The following is a 20,419-nucleotide window of genomic DNA, read 5'->3' as shown; positions in this document are numbered from 1 at the left end:
CAGTCAGTATGACCTTTGACATCAAGTGGTAGAAGCAGAACCAGGCAGCAGTATTGAGAGAGGCTCGAATCCCCGCGCTGCTAGCATTCAGCCCCCAAGTATCATCTAACACATTTAGACTTAGCCCCGATGGCCGGCGTTCTCTTTAAGGCCTGGAGAGTTTTGAGGATGGAAATGGGGGGGGCTGTAGCCTTGCATCTTGAGGATGGCGGCCCCCCTCCCTCCCCTCGCTGCTGATGCTGCTTGTGGTTAACGGTTTCTGTTGTATGTGAAATATCCTTGACATTTCTCTCTCTCTCTCTCTCTCTCTCTCTCTCTCTGTGGGGCTAGCCGGAAGAGGTCATCCCCTTGAACCTTGTGTGTGGCGGTCTCTCTCTCTCTCTCTCTCTCCCTCTCTCTCCACCAGCAACTTCAGGTTCCTTCCGTGGTGAAGGAAACTGAATCTCTCTCTCTCTCTCTCTCTCTCTCTCTCTCTCTCTCTCTCTCTCTCTCTCTCTCTCTCTCTCTCTCTTTCTCAGTAGTTTATATATATATGTATATATATATATATATATATATATATATTTATATATATATATATATATATATATATATATATATATATATATATATATATATATATATATATATATATATATATATATATATATATATATATATATATATACACACACACACACACACACACACACATACATACATACATTATAGTATGTGTATGAGAGAGAGATATTTTAAGGAAAAGTTAGGCGAAAGGAAACTCTTGTGTAATATACAGTATTTTGGTAATGGAATTCATTACCCGGCAGAATAAACGTAAGGCAGGAAATTACATGGACGAGGATAGAAACCTATCTAAATAACAATGCAAACTGCTTCCTGGCCTGGTTAGCCTATGACGTTGAAATTGGCCAGTGCAGGGGGCCACTCATTCATTCAGAATTATTCATGTATATGAGTAAAGGAAGGAAAAGAGTTGACCCGCAACTTTTGAAGAGAGATCAAGGGCAGTGGATACTGTCTTCTAATATTAGGCAAGTCTCGGATGTTTATGAAGTTTTATCTTGGAGGCTTACATGTGACCACCGGAAAACCCCTCGACTTTGCCTCTTGTTTCGTTTTTGTCGTTGAGGTTTTTTTTTTTGTCAGTCATAATGGTAAATATTTTAGTAAAATTTGAAAACAGAAGTATAAGTAAATGTCATGTCATAGTGAGACTGAGACTTGCTCTTCAGGCTGCAATGGTTACTTTTAAAAGAGTTGCGTGATAAAAGCCGTTAGAAAGTCAACCGTAGCGTTTCGTTGAGCTCACTTTAAAAAAAGAAAAAATGTCATAGATAAATTTGGCCTAAATTCTGATTTACGAGGCAATAAAAGCGTGGTGCCGTGTTAGGACTTTCATAATTAAAGAGCTGTTGAAAGTATAGGGGCGGATGTTCTCGAAGAAACTTTTGAGACAACTTTTGAAGGTAAAGGACATTGTCAAGGAGCGTCGTGTAAAATGAAAGATGTGCGGAATAGGGAATTCTCTTTGTAATGATACAAAAAGTAGGTCATGTTTTTCAGAATAATTTTGACATTTCGAATTCCCCGGGAAGTAAGTTTCGTTTTACTATTGTGTCGGTAACATTGATAATTTTTATTTATTTATTTATTTATTTTTTTTGGTGGCGGAAGTTGATTTGGTCGCTCCTTTTCATCTCTATTTGTTTCATGAAAAAGGACCTACTAGGGAAGTGATATTTTTAATACTGCCTTGGCTAAAACTTGACTAGAAGGCTGACGAGTCCAGGAAGTAAATACGTTTCTGGAAGGCTTCTAAATGAGAAACATAATGTGTTTAAGGATTTGTGAATATTGTTTGTTCTTAAATATCTAGCTAATCGAGAGTATAGCTATGCAGTTCGTCATTACGTTATAGATTTCAGTTCATCTCCAGCACTGAACATAATACATTTAGATTAGAATAATTTAGATGATTATGTAATCAACCGGAAAGATGATGTTTTAAAACGACTTTCAGCTCAGATCTTCTAAGGTTTTGGTGTCGTTTTAGGATATCTCATATTTCAAAGTAGTTGAAATGAGGTTGAGATTTAGCGAGAAATATACATTTTGTTTTTATAATTCAAAGAGGAGAATGAAGAAGATCGCTTGATTTTTTTTTTTTATGTTACGCTCATGCTTGCATTTGAATCTAGGGCATATCTGGAATCCAAAAGATTCTCTTTGGATGGTAAATCTACATTAAAAATGTCATGTCTCAGATATTGCGGCTTCCGAGGTATGCCTTGAAAGAAAAATAATAAGTAAAAACGTAATATTTTGCAGCCTTTGGCTAACCCGTTACGCCCAGAATTAATGTGATTTGCAACCTGGTTAAGTTTCAACAAATATTCTGAAGCTCTTTGTGTAATGCTACTTTAATGTGCCATGTCTCCGTGCCATGTGTCAGTGCCTTTGTTTTTATGACTTTTTCTCAGCTGCGGTCGTTGTATTTTTATATGCTCTCTGCCAACCCTTTTGTTTGTCAACGGTGTATGTATTGTAGGTGTAATACTCTCTTTGTTTTTTTACACATTAGCTGTTTTTATGTGGGAATATTTTATAGAGATTTCGTGTGTTGCTTGTGTAGTTCCTTGTGATTTTGTGCCCGTTAAGAGTTATAGCAATTTTCTTTTTCCGTTTTCACCGAAAATTACTGCAAGTTAACATATACTTCATATCGCAGACATTCGACTGATCCCATATTTTGTAGTCGACCATCAGTAGCTTGATGGAGGATGTATACAATTTATTTGACATCGCGGTTTTTGCTGTTATATGTCTCCGGCCGGAGATGGCAAAGCATACCACAAGAACTATATTTCCTTCTTATATAACTATTTGCTCCCTTATGTAATATTTTCAAAAACTTTAGCCATAACGTTGATAATGAGAGCAACATTGGAAACGACTTTACCACTTTTATCGATGAAACTTGGCAGGAACTTTGTAAACGTGAATGCAAACGTCACGTACAGTATCTTATTGTTTTGAAAAGTGGTCCACCTTCCTTGCTCGAATTTTGATAGCTGAAAAGATGGGTTTCTTTCTTTTTCTTGCAAGGTAAATGCTTATAACTTGTTTACATAGTTTTGTAATGTCACTCAGTTACGTGGTTGCTTGAGTACTATATATTTTATGCATTTGAAATGATTTGAACAGACATGCCTCCTAATAGAAGATATATAGAAGACTATTAGGTGCTACAGTTATCAGCATTTGAAATCATTTAAATAGAAATACCTTCTAAGGGAAATTTTGGTATACATCCTGAACGAAGTGTAATTGAAGACTATTTGCTGATACAGTTATCAGCATTTGAAATAATTTAAGTAGACATAAGTTTTAAGGGAAGGCATAGTATACCCCCTGAATGAAATGTCATTGATGGCTATTAGGTGCTACAGTTATCAGCATTTGAAATAATTCAAATAGACATACCTTCTTGGGAAAGTATGGTATACCTTTAGAATGAAGTATCACTGAAGTCGTTGACCGTCTCTGCATTTAGCTCGGAAGCAGCGAGATAGATTTCCTCGATGGTCTGTAGGAGGACGTGGCATATTCTGGAACACGGATGGTAAAGCTTAAGGTTTCAGTCGTTGGCAAAGTTTGGCGATTAGATTCGCGTGACGTCGATGGATTGCAACCTGGGTTCATCAGGCGGACGGATGTGCCCATTGTCAAGTTGATTCAAGTCACAGTTCGTTTGTGGTAGCCGCATCTTTAGCTTCAAGTGATAAGTGCATTAGTAGGTTTACATCATGTCGTTAGCAAACCTCAATTCCCATGTCATCTCTCCCCTAGAATGTGAAGGTTTTTAGAGTCGATATTTCTCGACAGAAGTAAAGTATGGAGGGATAGTTGGCGCCAGAGGATTGAACATGTCTTAAGGGACGAGTATGCGCTGGGAATTTTCTCTCTTCTTCCGTTTTTCCTTTTTCCATGTCTTCGACTTAAGTTGCAGGCGCGGGTCCCTCTCTTGAGTTGTCCTTCCAGACGATCTTTGCATAGAAATAGTGAAATAAAATGAAAGCATAAAAGAAAGAAAAATTCCGTTTCATCAAGATGATTTTAAAAATTTTGCATATGGGATACAGGTGTTCCTGCATGAATTAAAATCCGGTTTTGTTTTGAAAATATATTAAAAACGTTCCTTCATCTATTTCCCAATGAGTTTGTAAGAGACAGTCCGTCTCGTGTGACGAGTTACTTGGTGGTATTGAGAGATTGTTAAAAATTGACTTTACACTCTTTTCTATGTAAGAAAAGAATAAGGAGAAAAATTTTTTAATACAGTAACAGAATTTTGTATAAAAAGAGGCCTTCATATCGCAGAAGTGTCTTGTGCTTTTTATCTGTTCAAAGTTTATTGTTGTTATGCATATTCCCTTTGGGATATTCACCCTGTTTCTTTCACGAATGCTCAGTACATAAATACATTAATACCATTTATATAGGTTTGGAAAGATATTAATTTCTAGCTCTGGAACCTTTTCCCTATCGGTTACCACCGTAATGGTGCAGAAATAGGGCGATTAGCCGAGAATTCAAACGAGAGAGAGAGAGAGAGAGAGAGAGAGAGAGAGAGAGAGAGAGAGAGAGAGAGAGAGAGAGAGAGAGAAAGAATCCAGGACGGAGGTAGTGTTCAGAAACAACTGGTAGTTAGGAAGAGGAGGAGAGGAGTGAGGAAGAGGAGGAGGAGGAGGAGGAGGAGAAGAAAGTGGAGGGGTTGGAAAGAGGTTGTATTCAGTGTGCGGCTTTACTGCCTAATGAAGGCCTTTCAGTGACCTTTTACAAGTGGACTTCACGACTCCATTTTTAATGGTGGTTCCATCCCCTTGGGCGCTCGGGTTGTTGGAGCAAAGGTATTTTTACATGTATGGACATTTGGACGCTCTTCGTTCCGTGTGACGTTTTGTTTTGTGGGTGTTGCCTCGGATGTCCTTTCGTGTTCTCTCTCTCATTTGGAATAGCGGGCTGAGCTCTCTTCGCGTCTTTGTTGTTGTCTGGAGGGCAGCAGGACGAAGGACTCGTGCCCTCTTCTGCCCAGGGCTGGAAGGAAAGATGATGAGGTAAAAGGAAGGGAAAAAGAGTGGGGCCCGAACTGAATGGTTGTGATTTACAGGAGTCAAGGGAAAACTGACCCAGGAAGAGAATACTGATAGTACATCTACTCTGAGTATCTGTTCTGGTATCCAGTCCTGATCAACTCATAGTATCTGTTCTGGTATCCAGTCCTGATCAATTCCTAGTATCTGTTCTGGTATCCAGTCCTGATCAGGTCCTTTAGTGTATTGTATGGCTTACACTTCCATTGTAATAAGGAATTTTATGGCTCATATATATCTGTGGCAATAAAGAATTAATTTGCATGTTATGAAGATCAGTCAGAAAGGTTGTCTCACCAAAAACAATTCACGGGAAAAAAAGTAGCTCTTTCATTATTATTTTCGTCATAGTCTTGGTCAACTGATGCGTATTTATTGATATCCAATCACTGGGGAATAGTGCATCTTGGACCTCCAAATGCTCCTCCACTGTTCGGATGACGTCATTATTGCTCGCCAAGTGGGAGCATCACAGTTTGGACTGTAGTTTATGAAACAGGCAGAAGTCGGAGGTTTCACGTCGGGTGAACAAGGGACATGAGGCGACAATTTATTGCCACTTTTGGTCGCTTCAGTTAATCTCAGCTACTCTTGTATAGAGGGCCATCGTCTTGGAGCAACAAGCACGTTCGCCTGCAGCTATCACTTCCTCTTTTTCTGAGTTGCTTTTTCTCAGCCGCCGCAGGTGTAATACTTAATACATCCTATTGACAACTTAACCCCCACTCAAGTGGACTGCCGATAGCAACATCAGTTCACAAAAAAAGGGGGCTTAGTACGCTGTTCCCGTTGCTTTTTGCTTGGATTTTTTTTCCGGGTGTCAAACCGTCTTGTTTCCAGTGCTTGCTTTGAATCTTTGGTTCAGAGCTTTGCTTCTGGTGTCAACATATTAAGTATATGCCCAAAGCTTCCTGTGGGAGTGTCTTCCACATGTCTGCTGGTGGTTGATTTTGGATGTCATCATTGAGTTCGTGTTTTATGCTGTTCCTGAACTACTTATGCAGCAGCTCACTGTTTAATGGTGGATTAAAAGGGGATCCCTCTGCAAGTGCATTGGCTTCGCACTCACGGATTTCCTTGTAGCTATCCGCTCTTTTGCGTATACTAAATCGTGGCCCATCAGCCTTTTTTTTTTTTTCACTTCTAAGATATGGATTGCAACAAATTTTATAAACAGGACCTCACAAATAATGCAAAACAAACTGACATCGTTTATTTGTAAAGTTGCAACATGTCGTCAAACCAAGGTGTTGCATCTCGCAGAGTCCGATAATGGCCAGGAACTCTTTTGAATGACCTTAGAACACTTACTGGAATAAGGAATTGTATGGGTTGTAAACTCCACTCTTGTAAGGAATTGCTGTTTGGGGATTCAGCCTCCTCCTCTTTGTTCCTTGGGTTTGATGTAGAGCGTAGGAAATCATTTATATTGAATACAGACGTAAACACCCGTGTTAGTATGATAATTTTGAACCCGATGATAGAAATAAGCATAGGTTTGGTTGTGTAAGGGCAAATTCTTCACGTTTCAAACATTATTTTTTTACAGTAATGTTGTATTTAAGGTTTAACTACGTTATTTCGAGGTACTAATTTACTGTACATCACGTGTATAAATACTTTATATATATATATATATATATATATATATATATATATATATATATATATATATATATATATATATATATATATATATATAATATATATATAGATATACAATACAAATATATATATATATTATAGATATACAATACAAATATATATATATTAATTATGTTATTTATATATAATGTATATATAAATATGTATGCATTTACATATACATGCATACATACGTGTGTGAATGTATGTACGTAATTTTTTTTTTTTTTTTTGGTGGGAAGGGTAGGCTTTTAGATTGCGTTAAAAAGTTGCAGAATTAAAATTTGAATGCCACCGTCCATTTGAGTGCAAGTAAGTTGTATTTGATGTTTTTTCTGTGTTCCTGTATTTCGTGAAAAAAAAAAAAAAAAATGTTTTATAGTGATGAAAGCGTTCATCATTTACGGCAAGTCGCAGACCTGTAAAAGTACAAGAGTAAATGTGAATATAAATATGAACAATAAAAGAAATCATGAGCTAATAGGAATGCTTCAGAGGGTGTGTCATATTATTATTATTATTATTATTATTATTATTATTATTATTATTATTATTATTATTATTATTTATTAGAGGGTATGTCATTTATTATTATTATTATTATTATTATTTTATTATTATTATTATTATTACTATTATTATTATTATTATTATTTGGCAGTATTGTGTATTATTTTAATGTTCTTATCGTATTAGTCCCAATCCGTTTTTCTTCCCAGATTTTAATGGAGCTTAGTAGTTTGTTACCTCATCGTATGGTGACAATTTCCCTCTAGATATTTTTTTTTCTTACTTTTAAGGTCACAGGGTAATTTAAAAGTCAGATTCTGAAGTACTTTCTTTTACGTCCCTTAAACTGAATTTCGGAATTCAGAATTCAACACTTTGTCGAATTTATTTTTTGGCAAAATTTTATAGGTGTCTTTAGGGTTCGTTAGAATGTTATCCTGATATTGTTGTACTGTGCATAACTTATTCTGCAAGTATATGAAAGGTCGGCCTTTTCTGATTTTAATGAAACTTGATACTTTTCAAGATCATAGCTCTGTGTAAAGGCCAAAGGTTTCTATTCAAGCGTTTTATTTTTATCTAGTTTTAATGAAAGATGGCAGGTGGATACCTTGGAGGTGGGTTATTATTTGCCGGAATATTCTTTTCGCTGACCCTTTTTCTCCGGGTCATTTAAAGGTCAACATTGCATTTTTCTCTTGTTAGATGAAACTTGTTAAGTGTTGCCTTTGCGGTTTGTGAAAAATTTTCAACTGGTAAAATTTTTTCATAAGTCAATTTACCCCGTAGGGAGAGCGGGGTAGCGCCGTCAGCGCGCCTCACGCGGTGCACTGTAGGCATTGCTTAAGGTTCTTGGCAGCGTCCCTTTAGCTGCAACCCTTTTTACTGTACCTCCGTTCATATTGTCTTCCTTCCATCTTCCGCACTCCCCTGACAATTGTTTCATAGTGCAACTGCAAGTTTTCCCTCCCGATACACCTTTAAAACCTTTCACTGTCAATTTCCCCTTCAGCGCCGAATGACCTCATAGATCCCTGCGCTTGGCCATTGGCCTAAAGTCTATATTCTATTCTGTTAGTCAGTTTAAATCCCCCCCCTTCCCCAGTTTTCATGAAATTAGGTAGGTGGGTAACTAGAGGGCAGGTGATTGTTTTCCACAGAACGGATAAAGTGGAAATCTAATTACTCATCTACTGCTAACGGGATTACCCCATTTTAGAGCTGAGTGGCATAATTGTAAACAGATACAAATGAAATCTGATTATTATTGTATTATTCAAAATGAGTAATCATGCCTACGGAAAAAGGGTTAAAATTCTTTTAACTTGTGTAGTAGGCTTCACTTAATTGCTGACCCTTATGGGTAAAGAGAGACTAATAATAATAATAATAATAATAATAATAATAATAATAATAATAATAATAATAATAATAATTATGAATGAAATTATTCTGCATTTTCTTTCTTCGTCCATTAAACATTGTTTCCATTCACTGTGTATTCTAATGTATATTTTTTTTCAACTTTCAGGTACGTGTGTTCGACTACCATATTGAAACTTTAAATTGAACATCGATTGCTAGGAGGATAAGGTGAGTAATTTATATGTGAACACACGCACACACACATATATACATGTGTGTGTGTATATATATATATATATATATATATATATATATATATATATATATATATATATATATATTTATTTTATAGATACATACATATCACACACACACATACATAAATTGTATATATATATATATATATATATATGTATATTATATATATATATATATATATATATATGTATATTCATATATATATATATATATATATATATATATATATATATATTTTCATATATATATCAATATAAAGATATATCTGTATATATATATATACATATATATACATATATATATATATATATATATATATATATATATATATATATATATATATATATATTTATATAATAATATGCAAACAGTTACACATTTAGATTAGAAAAATGCCCTTTATTCTGTTCCTTGAGATTCTAAAATTATTGTGACCCTAACTAAGCATTATGGTGTAAGAAGCGATGGTAGCTGTGGATGCTTAGACGGCACTAACCTTAAGTTTAGTGTTACCTGAAGGTGAGTAGTTGCGTAAAACCTTACAAATGACTAGTAGCTAGTTTACATATTCAGTGTGAGAAGTTAACGTTGGGGCTGTGCGGAAATTTCATCGGGAATAACAGCGATGCATCGAAAACTATTGGAGATTTTTGTTGAATAATCCTGGTTATGGGGTATTAATTAATAAGCATTAATATGAAGAAAAGTCGTGATTTAGAGTTTAGTATTAGTGATTGTTTAGAGTGATGCCAAGTATTCCGTTTGGAATCACTTCAGTTTATAGCAGGGTTCTTGAATATATCTGTAAAATTGTCTGAAGTACGGTTTGGGGAATACAACAACATTCGGGATTACATTTAAGAAAATACCCTTGAGACAGTCCTTGAGGTCATTTGAAAGATGTCTGTTCCCGCGTGACTGTGAACACAGTAAGCGAGACAGAAAAGGACTGTTGCTCGATTGCAAATATTCGTCTGCACTCTATGCAGATATCGCGGTCGTGACATTTGAATTTAAAGGCACATTTAAATATTAAAGATTCCGATAGGGCAAAGAGCCTAGAGAGAAAAACTGCCAAGAAAAAGGTCACGGTGGGTTGAAGAAAGTCGCAAGTATCTTTGTGAATTGGAATGAAATATTTTGGGAAAAATTTTCCGAGATTACTGTAGTCTGTTTCCGGCGTCGTTGATTAATACGTCGTCAGGTCGTGACATTTTTAATAAGTCTTCGTGAAATACTGCTCCGTGGCGCATTGTGTTGGCAATCCTTTCCTTTTAGAGGAGGAGAATTCGATTGAAGTTTCAACTATAACTGTGGTCTTCTGTGGTCTACGGACTTGGCAGGCAGTAGTGATCACGAAGCCGTGTGTACCATGAGGTTGCGGCATTCATTAATGACCTGATCCCGTAAGGGGGTAGTGCCGTTAGTGCACCTCATGCGGTGAACTGTAGGCATTAGTTAAGGATCTTTGCAGCGTCCTTTCGGCCCCCAGCTGCCCTTTCATTCCTTTTATTGCACCTCTGTTCATATTCTCTTCCATCTCACTTTCCACCCTTGTTCCATCTTACTTTCCACCCTCTCCTAACAATTGATTCATTGTGCAGCCGCGAGGTTTTCCTCCTGTTACACCTTTCAGATCTTTTTATTTTCAATTTCCGAATGACCTCGTACTTCCCAGCACTTGGCCTTTGGCCTAAATTCTTTATTCTATTCTATTAATGTCATGAGGCTAAGTCTCCCGACAACAGTAAATCCAGCTGAAGTGAGTGAGATCAGCCGTCCTGTTCCCATCTCAGGGGAAAAAATAAAAACACCTCACGGAAGTTTATAGGAAATTGCTGCTGTTTTCACCAAAAACGGTTTTCTTGAGTGTAAACGACTACAGGAATTGTAACTCCCCCCTCCCATTATTGGACTGAATTTTCTTTTAAGGAACGTGCTCGGATGTTTTTCGTAGCTATAGCATAGAGGTAATTCGGGGTCGGCTTTGTAGGAACCCAATAGACATAGCTTGAACTTAGTCCCCCCGCCCCCCCTCCCAACTCATGTATTCACCGACTTCACCCCTGCATGTCTGTTTTCTTACAAGATGTGTAAAAAGGTTATTTCAGGATTAATTTGATGAATTTTAAAACTGCGCTTCTCTGAGTATTTTCTAGTTTATTCCGCTAGTATCACTCGTGTGTTCATGAGAGTTATTTCTAAGCTGTCAGGAAAACCCCGAGCGAGATGACGATCTCAAACGGGGTGTGTTGGTGCCGTAGAGTTTTTGTGCTTCCGCTATAGTCGAAAGAACAGAAAGGAATGAGATTTGAGGAATGAAGCAAATGATTATAGACTTGTAGGCGTTCTTATTGTGTAATGTTAAGTGAGAATATTTTTTTTTTTTTGCCGATTTCCTTTGTAGTTGTGATGCTAATTTTATGCATCAAATCCCTCATTCATTCTAAGTAATCTGCTGGCTGCGGGGCAGTTTCATTCTCTTAGGAGAGCCCCAAGGAATTCACGAAAGGTCGGGTCACCGCTATGAGTCTGGGCATGTCATCGACTTGAATCCATGCTCATCAAACCTCTCTGTCTGTCTGACATGGTGGCCCGTGTAATGCGGTGTTTGGATGCCATTCAACTATTACAAGTGCGTTCATCGCAAGGCATTTGCTTGTTGACTTCTTGTGGAGCGGTCCTCAAACCCTTCGTCAGTGTCAGTCGTGTCCGTTCGTTTTCAACCTTCCGACATTGTTTTGTCTCCTGACACCTTTCGTGCCGTGTCCGGTCTTTTGAACGGCGTTTCTCCGCCTTCGTTTGTCAGCTTCCTTTATTGTCTGGGTTTTCGTTTAACTTTTCTTCTCTGTCTCGTCCTCTTTTTGTTTTTCATCTCCTCGCCGTCTGCTCTTTTTAGCCTCTTGAAGATGTGGTCCGTTTCTAATTTGAATTATTTGATAAAGCGGGGTGGTAGTGATCTGTGAGGTGCACTGTAGGCATTACTTGATGATCTTTGCAGCGTCCCTTCGATCCCAAGCTTCAACCCCCTTTCATTCCTTTTACTGTACCTCCGTTTATATTCTCCTTCTTCCATCTTACTTCCAACCCTCTCCTAACAGTTGTTTCATAGTGCAACTGCGAGGTTTTCCTCCTGTTACACATTTCGAACCTTTTACTGTCAATTTCCGTTTCAGCGCTGAATGACCTCATAGGTCCCAGCGCTTGGCCTGTGGCCTAAATCATATTCCTATTCCGATAAAGCGGGCGCCTTGTTTATATCTTTATTTCAATGTCCCCCATCTCCGATACAGCGTGAATCCTGTAATTGCTGGTAGAATCGAATAGCTGTATTGCGTTTTCTCCACTAATAAGAAAAACGATTAGAAGACTGGGGACGAGAAGAATGAACGTTAGCATGAACTAGTGCCAAGTATTGGCACACGAATGAGACTTTTCATTTACAGGGCCTCAGCACCATTGACCCTTGTAGCGTGACGCCAGATAATGTCCGTCCTATCAGTCAAGGCCAAGAGTGACAGAATGGGATAAGGAGGGTGGTGTTATAGGTACGAAGTAGATGTCAATTTTGTTGTTTGCAAAGGAACTTTTAGTGAAATTTGTGTGGTCTGGTGCAGTTGTTTGATGAAGAAAGCAGTAGAAAGAGTTTTTACCAGATAATGCACTTTTAAAGCGGCATTGAAATACTGAAGAAACAGGAAAATGTTATATTTTTCTGTTAATCTCAAAGACATTCTCTCTCTCTCTCTCTCTCTCTCTCTCTCTCTCTCTCTCTCTCTCTCTCTCTCTCTCTCTCTCTCTCTCCGTTACGTTGTGTGCTCCACCTCCAAAACAGAGGAAAGAGGAGAAAGGAAGCGCTGTATATTTGTGCACCATCTCTTTAACATACAATAACTCCTTCCTCGCTCCGTGCATTATTCAAACTCCGAAGAGATTCCTCATTCTTTGTGTCGCCCAGCACGCATGTCAGCGCCTGACGGAAATGCTTGCCAGCTGGCAAAAGTGGCGGTTGGGGAAAAGTAAAACGTCTGGACCGGAATCACGTTTCTCGAATACGAGGGGGGCGCATCACTCACATGCTCACGGCAATCTGAAGTCCCAGATAGAGCAGCGGCAGGAGGGTTGGGTGTTTCGCGAACGTTCCTGCCGTGTAAGAAAAGAAAGAAAGGTGAAAAAAAAAAAGGGCATACTAACCTCTGCCTGGTCCACGCGGCGTTGGGTTGTAGTGAAGCTGGGAGTGTAGTCGAATGAACTAAGTGAGAAATTTTGGTTTGTGATTTATTCATACTTTGTATCTAGGCGTTACTTAAGAGCCTTTGCAGCGTCCCTCCGTTCCCTAGCTGCAACCTCTTTCATTCCTTTTACTGTACCTCCGCTCACATTCTCTTTCTTCTATCTTACTTTCCACCCTCTCCTAACAGCTGTTGCATTGTGCAACTGCGAGGTTATCCTCCTGTTACACTATTCAAACCTTCCTACTGTCATTTTCTCTCTCAGCGCTGAATGACCGTACAGGTCCCAGCGCTTGAGGTTATCCTCCTGTTACACTGTTCAAACCTTCCTACTGTCCTAGCGCTGTGACCGTACATTTTCGCTTGAGGTTATCCTCCTGTTACACTGTTCAAACCTTCCTACTGATTTTCTCTCTCATGACCGTACAGGTCCCAGCGCTTGAGGTTATCCTCCTGTTACACTGTTCAAACCTTCCTACTGTCATTTTCTCTCAGCATGAATGACCTCAGGTCCCAACCGCCCGTTACACTGTTCAAACCTTCCTACTGATTTTCTCTCTCAGCGCTGAAAACAAGGGTCGCTTGAGGTTATCCTCCTGTTACACTGTTCAAACCTTCCTACTGTCTTTTCTCTCTCAGCGCTGAATGACCGTACAGGTCCCAGCGATTATCCTCCTGTTACACTGAAACCTTCCTTATTTTCTCTCAGCGCTGAATGACCGCTCCCAGCGCTGGTGTTATCCTCCTGTTACACTAAAACCTTCCTCCTTATTTTTCTCTCAGACTTGACCGTACAGGTCCCAGCGCTTGAGGTTATCCTCCTGTTACACTTTCAAACCTTCCTACTGTCATTTTCTGGCGCTGAAACCGTACAGGTCCCAGCGGAGTTATCCTCCTGTTACACTGTTCAAACCTTCCTACTGTCATTTTCTCTCTCAGCGCTGAATGACCGTACAGGTCCCAGCGCTTGAGGTTATCCTCCTGTTACACTGTTCAAACCTTCCTACTGTCATTTTCTCTCTCAGCGCTGAATGACCGTACAGGTCCCAGCGCTTGAGGTTATCCTCCTGTTACACTGTTCAAACCTTCCTACTGTCATTTTCTCTCTCAGCGCTGAATGACCGTATCCCAGCGCTGTTTCCTCCTGTTACACTGTTCAAACCTTCCTACTGTCATTTTCTCTCTCAGCGCTGAATGACCGTACAGGTCCCAGCGCTTGGTCCTTGGCCTAAATTCTATAGTCTATTCTAGCATTGCCTCACCCAACCGCCCGCAAGAAGAAAACAAGGAAGCGATGGGACCTGCCTGTTGCAGGAAGGATACAAGAAACGGTTTACATAGGCTCGTGGTGTGGGCGACTAAATGTCCTTATTTTTAGACTTGGAAGGAAATTTTGGAAAAAGTGGAGTTTAAAACCTGAACCTGATTTAATCGCAAGAGTTGAACTGATTACTTAAGGTAAGAATCATGTTTGTTTTTGCATTGCATAGGTTGTTCATATATCCACTTTAAAGAAACACAACCTTAGTTGTTTCTTTAATTGAATATATGAACAACCTATGCAATGCAAAGGCAAACATGATTCTTTGTTGTGTTTCTTTACATTGAATATATGAACAACCTGTGTAATGCAAAGGCAAGCATGATTCTTAACTTGGTGGTAATAACCTGAATTCAACTCTTGTTTTCGATCTAAGCACACATCAGTTATAACAATTATAGTGTCACTACCAAATGTCTTTTTAACCAATTCTGTTCAACCTATCGATGCTAATGCTTAATAAAATGAAGTTATCATTGGTAACTTAATTTTATTAATTATTGGCATCGATAGGTTAAACAGAATTGGTTAAAAAGACGTTTGGTAGTGACATTATAATTGTTTAATTGTGAAAGCAAGCCATTACGCTTATTGAGAAAATGTAATTGTGTAAAAAATAATCCGAGGCCAAATTCAAAGTTTTTCTTTCACTTAAAAAAATGTTAAAAGCTTATTTAAATTGACCTGAATACAACTGATATAATGAGATGGAATGCCGTCAGATATGTAGCACGACAGGTCTAGACTCGAGGAGGCCTCTCCTTCCCAAATGAAGTCCATAAATATCTTGGTAATAACTTGAAAATGTAACATTGAACATTATTCGAACATCTCTTCTTTATATTGGAAATATTTAATATTCGTCACGAGCGGTAATCTCAAACGAGAGCTCTGCTTTTGAAAACCGAATTAATCCGCGATTCTTCATAAAGTTAAAAAAAGAAATCCCTTGCCGGTGAAATAAAACTGTCCGAAATGGATTACAGTCTTTCGCGTGAGATTTTTCGGTTACGGTGTCTGCCGCTGCTTCTGCCGTTTCGTCTAATAAAAGCAATAATCGCTGAACATCTGAGAGAAAACGAGAGTTTTAAGATGCATGACCTGGAAGGAGACAAAAGTGTTTCCCGTTTCACTGTGGAGACGATCGCGAGCATCATCTCTCGTCATTCCCAGCCTTTTCTTCTCCTGCGAGTTCTTGCCTTTTACGAAAGGCATTTTTTTTTCTCATTCTTCTTCTTCGGGGACGTCTTGTCTAATTAAAAGTCGTATTCGTCACTCTTTCAGTTCCGTTTCGGTCGATCTTTGATTGCTCTCAGTTTATTGTCGATTTCTCAAAAGACTCATTTATCTTTTGTATTGAGCTTCGTGGATGGTCACATTATGATCCCAAGGGTCGTTTTTTAAATAACGTTAATCCCAAAATTTAAGGATTTACCAAAGTATTAAGCAAAAATTCGAAATTCATCAGTGCTGCATTAGTTTTCGACAAAACTTCTGTTTGTCATCGATCATCCTTTCCTTGACTTAATTGTGTTTCATATCAAGATATTTTGAAGCCTTTTCATCAGGTTGTCTTATTATAAATGTAAGTTTACCATTATCTTTAGCTTTTACGACTTTTTCGGTGACAGACGAGGAATGTAATAACGATTAATACGAGACACTGGCATTACAAAACTAGCCTGAACATTCAAGTTAGGGATGCATAGCATCATGCCTTTTAAATTGAGTTTGCTCAAAACTATTCTGCTTATCGACCAGCATCTGGGGACCCTGGTGGTTGTGTTTGTTTGCTGTTTGTGGCAACCATAGCACCACTGTTCTCACAATTTAGGTAGTGCCGTATCATTCCCGGTTTGGGTGTTTGTTTCATACACAGTTCTACACCGAATTAATTTTTCTTAACCTTACTTTTTGTGTTTGTGGGATTTTATTCTGTGGAACTTTGCAGATTTTTTTTCTTTTTGTATGTTCCATTGGACTTTGGTTTTTATGAACAAAAGCAGTGATTTGACTTTGCCTTTTATGAACAACAATAATAATTTGACTTTGCTTTTTACGAACAACTTTTTATGAACATTAATAATTTGGCTTTGCTTTTTACGACCAACTTTTTATGAACATTAATAATTTGACTTTGCTTTTTATGAACGTCAGCAGTAATTTGACTTTGCTTTGTATGAGCAATAGCAATAATTTGACTTTGATTTTTATGAACAACTTTTTGTGAACAACAGTAATAATTTGACTTTGCTTTTTGGGAACAACAGTAATAATGTGACTTTGCTTTTTATGAGTAACAGCAGTAATTTGACTTTGCTTTTTTATGAATATCAGCAGTAATTTGACTGCTTTTTATGAATAACAGCAGTAATTTGACTTTGCTTTTTATGAACAACGGTAATAATTTGACTTTGCTTCTTATGAACAACAGTATAATTTGACTTTGCTTTTTATGAACAACAGCAGTAATTTGACTTTGCTTTTTATGAAGAACAGTAATAATTTGACTGTGCTTTTTATGAGCAGCAGTAATAATTGACTTTGCTTCTTATGAACAACAGCAGTAATTTGACTCTGCTTTTTATGAACAACAGTAATAATTGACTTTGCTTTTTATGAACAACAGTAATAATTTGACTTTGCTTTTTATGAGCAACAGTAATAATTAAACTTTGCTTTTTATGAACAAGAGTAATAATTTAACTTTGCTTTTTATGAGCAACAGTAATAATTTGACTTTTCTTTTTATTAACAACAGCAGTGATTTGACTTTGCTTATTATGAACATCATCAGTAATTTGACCTATTTTATGAACTACAGTAATAATTTGACTTTGCTTTTTATGAACAACAGTAATAATTTAACTCTCCTCATTATGAACAACAGTAATAATTTGATAATAATTAAGATAGGTGATTTAGTCAGCTGGTTTATGACATTCCAAACAGGAATTCCATCGAGTTTCGCATTAGGTGATAAATGGGAGTTTACTTGTCCAGGATTCGTACCCAGGTCGCAGCTGGTTACAATAACCTTGGGAGATAATTAATTTCAGCAATATTTTCTTGGATAAAGAACGGGTGCCGTTGATTTTTCGGGTATCTCTGTAAAATGCCGTATCTTATATGCATTTGAATGTGTGGTGTAGTATATATATGTATATATATACAGTAGATACACATATAAATAGATTTATATATATATATATATATATATATATATATATATATATATTGTAAATGTATATATATAAATAAATTACATATAAAATTATATATATATATATATTACATATATAAATTTATATATATGTATATATATAAATTATATATATATATATATATATATATATATATATATATATATATATATATATATATATATATATATATATATATATATATATATATATATATATAATATATATATACACACACACACACGTGTACATACATACATACAGGATACAATGCTGTACTCACATATTGCTGGTAGACACGAAAAGCAGTTTATCACTGTACAGACATGAAATATTGCTTTCTGCTGTGTATTACTTTAATCTTTGCCCTTTCTTCTGATTCAGGGGAGTGGGTGACGAGTGTTGTCTAGGAGGGAAAGAGCAGAGAGAATAATAGTAACAAAAAGCATTTTATCATCTCGGAGAACAGCTGTAGAGCAGCCTTCTTACCTGCCTGAGGGGAGGAATGGTCCTGGGTTATAGAAGGAGGGCCATATCTGGTGCCAAAAAAAGGGGGGTCTAGCACGGGGCAAGTGGGCCTCTTAGGGTGGACCCCTTTGTGTGTGTGTATGTATATATACATACATATATATAAATATATATAAATATATATATATATATATATATATATATATATATATATATATATATATATATATATATATATATATACACACACACACATATATACACACACACACGTATGTATGTGCGTACATATTTGTTAATAAGAGGGGGATGCACGGAAATAGAAACATGTTTATATTTTTAACGTTCACTGTCACTGCAGTGCAAACAGTTTTCATTCTTGTATATTTTTTTATCCTCTAAGTGAAAGAGCCGTGTCGTTCATTGCTAAGATATTATAGTAATTTAGAATCTTTGTAAGTGATACAAAAAGAAAAGAGGACGTATTTAGACCTTGCCAGCGTCAAAGTGTGAATGCAGCCTGTGGACAATTAAGGAACTATGGGATGGCCCTGGCTTGAGGAGTTAATGGATCCATTCTAGTCCCAGTTGGGTAAAAGGGGAAAAAAAGCGCTAATGGAATATTCTCGCCTAACACTGGATACTATTTATACAGGCCTTTATATCATAATCTAAAATTGAACCATACACTTATGTAGAAAAAATATAATAATAAGAATAAAAATATAATGTCTATAGCATCAGGGTTCATTGGGAGAATTAAAGAGAAATGGCCTTGGATGGAGATGAACTTTGATCGTAATTACGTGTTGGAAAAGTTAGATTACATATTCGTCCCATCAGGGCTGTCGTGCAGTCACGAATGAGACCCTATTTCGGTTACTTAATTCCTCTTAGCTCTATCATTTGAGATGATCAAGCACTTTAGCACAGCCGGATACCTTTAGAACACCTGGACCAAGAGATTGAAAAGATAATGAATGACGAGAAGGTGTAACAGAACAGCTTGTAATTCTACTCAGTTTCGACATCGTTTGAGGTGACTTTATTGCTCAGATGTCGAGACGGGTAAGGTTTTTTTTATGTAAACGAAGTCTTCAAGAACATTGTGTCAGTGGCTTCATTCCTTAAATGATGACAGACAGACTAAGTGGTTCAGGAAACTGAGAGAGCATCGAACTCCACATTCAGGTGTACACTTGTGCCAAAGAAGTCTTTGAAGAAACCGTTCAGATTTAATTTGATCCCGTCTACAGGTGGAGAACATTATGGAGATTGACACTAGATAGCTGACACACACACACACACACACACACACACACACACACACACACACACACACACACACACACACACACACACACACACACACTGACGTACCATTTTCATTGCTAAGGAACGTGGTAAAATGTTCCTCGCATTTGTCACGGTACGATTACAGCAGTTTTTGTCTGTGCCATGTCAAGGTAGGTATTGTTTTTTTTTTTTTTTTTTTTTCATTCAGATTAAGGTGGCCTTATGCCGTCACCGGTTAGTGCCCATTGGAACCACCCGCAGGTGGAGATAAATCTGTGAAATAGGTAAAGCTTGTCAGCAGCGAAAACAAAACTTGACAGGTGGGCCTGAAATCCATCTAGCCTAAACCCTTAAGCGCCCTCGAGTAAAAAAGCTAAAGAAATTTTAGAAAATAGACTTTCAGATGGTAGTCAGGGAAAACACACACACACACATACATACATATATATATATATATATATATATATATATATATATATATATATATATATATATATATATATATATACAGTATACATACATATATATAGATATATATGTATATATGTATATTTATTTATAAATATGTGTATTTGTGTGTAAATTTAATAGCCGCAATGTCCACTTAACTTCTCGAAAGCGTGTAAAGCTTAAAAAAAAAAAAAAAAAAAGAGGCTACAGGGATCAGCCTCATCACATCTCGGCGTCAAAACTTCCGACTAGAGAATAACGGCGAAAAATCTGGTAAAGGTTAGCTTAAACTGTCCCAGGGCCAGCCAGAAAGACCCACGTGAATGATAGGTGAAAAAATTGGGATCCGATCTAAAGGCTGAAAGTTGAAAGGCAGAAAGAAATTCAGCTGAGGGACTTAAAGGATGCTGCAGTTGCATAAATGCACTTGCAGGACGCACAGTTGTTGACCCACTGCTGAAAAGCTTTTCAAAACAGTATTGTGACTTGAGCATCACAACAATGAGAGTTGTTGAT

The 20,419-nt window shown here is 37.3% G+C and overlaps 1 protein-coding gene across 38 annotated transcripts in view; it reads left to right on the top strand.

Annotated features, from left to right (window-relative positions):
* The window catches only part of PMCA (plasma membrane calcium-transporting ATPase 3), a 476,515-nt gene that overhangs the window by 186,108 nt on the left and 269,988 nt on the right, over window positions 1-20,419 (top strand). Inside the window, exon 4 of one of the 38 annotated variants that reach the window (XR_010853407.1) lies at window positions 8,842-8,903. The exons of the other annotated variants lie outside the window; for them this stretch is intronic. The gene's annotated coding sequence lies outside the window, so the exon portion shown is untranslated. The remainder of the gene's footprint in view (window positions 1-8,841; window positions 8,904-20,419) is intronic. 38 annotated transcript variants of the gene reach the window in all.

The sequence above is a fragment of the Macrobrachium rosenbergii genome, chromosome 6 (assembly GCF_040412425.1).
Source record: "Macrobrachium rosenbergii isolate ZJJX-2024 chromosome 6, ASM4041242v1, whole genome shotgun sequence".
In the NCBI taxonomy this organism is placed as follows: Eukaryota; Metazoa; Arthropoda; class Malacostraca; order Decapoda; family Palaemonidae; genus Macrobrachium; species Macrobrachium rosenbergii.
This window is presented reverse-complemented; position numbering and strand designations above follow the sequence as displayed.